Below are 324 nucleotides of genomic sequence, written 5' to 3'. Positions count from 1 at the left end.
GAGGGTCTCGGGGTCGGGGTGGGGCGCTGGGAGCTCGCTGCCCCTAGCACCTGCCCGGGCCGCGCCGCTGTCCCTGCGCGGGATGGGCCGTCACCTTCTCCCTTGCGAAGGGACAATGAACTGCGGCCGCAGTTGGGCGAGAGCCTTGCCCTCCTTGAGACGCTGGCCAGAACGGGCGGCCAGGGGGCTTCTGAAAACGCAAAAGCGGCGACAGGAGCCGGAACCGGGGCGCGGTGGCGGTGTTTGAGGGGTGTGTTGGTGTTCGGGGGGTGGTGGCCGCGGTGCGGGTATCGGTCATCTGCCGGAGCGGGGGGCGAAGTTCCG

At 70.7% G+C, this 324-nt stretch overlaps 1 protein-coding gene across 3 annotated transcripts in view; it reads left to right on the top strand.

Moving 5' to 3' along the window:
* The window catches only part of FRMPD4 (FERM and PDZ domain containing 4), a 343,499-nt gene that overhangs the window by 37,757 nt on the left and 305,418 nt on the right, over positions 1-324 (top strand). The gene's annotated exons all lie outside the window — the stretch shown is intronic.

Source organism: Corvus brachyrhynchos, unplaced genomic scaffold, assembly GCF_000691975.1.
Source record: "Corvus brachyrhynchos isolate BGI_N302 unplaced genomic scaffold, ASM69197v1 scaffold11, whole genome shotgun sequence".
Taxonomy (NCBI): domain Eukaryota; kingdom Metazoa; phylum Chordata; class Aves; order Passeriformes; family Corvidae; genus Corvus; species Corvus brachyrhynchos.
The sequence above is the reverse complement of the archived record's forward strand: the minus strand, read 5'-3'. Positions and strand labels throughout refer to the sequence as shown.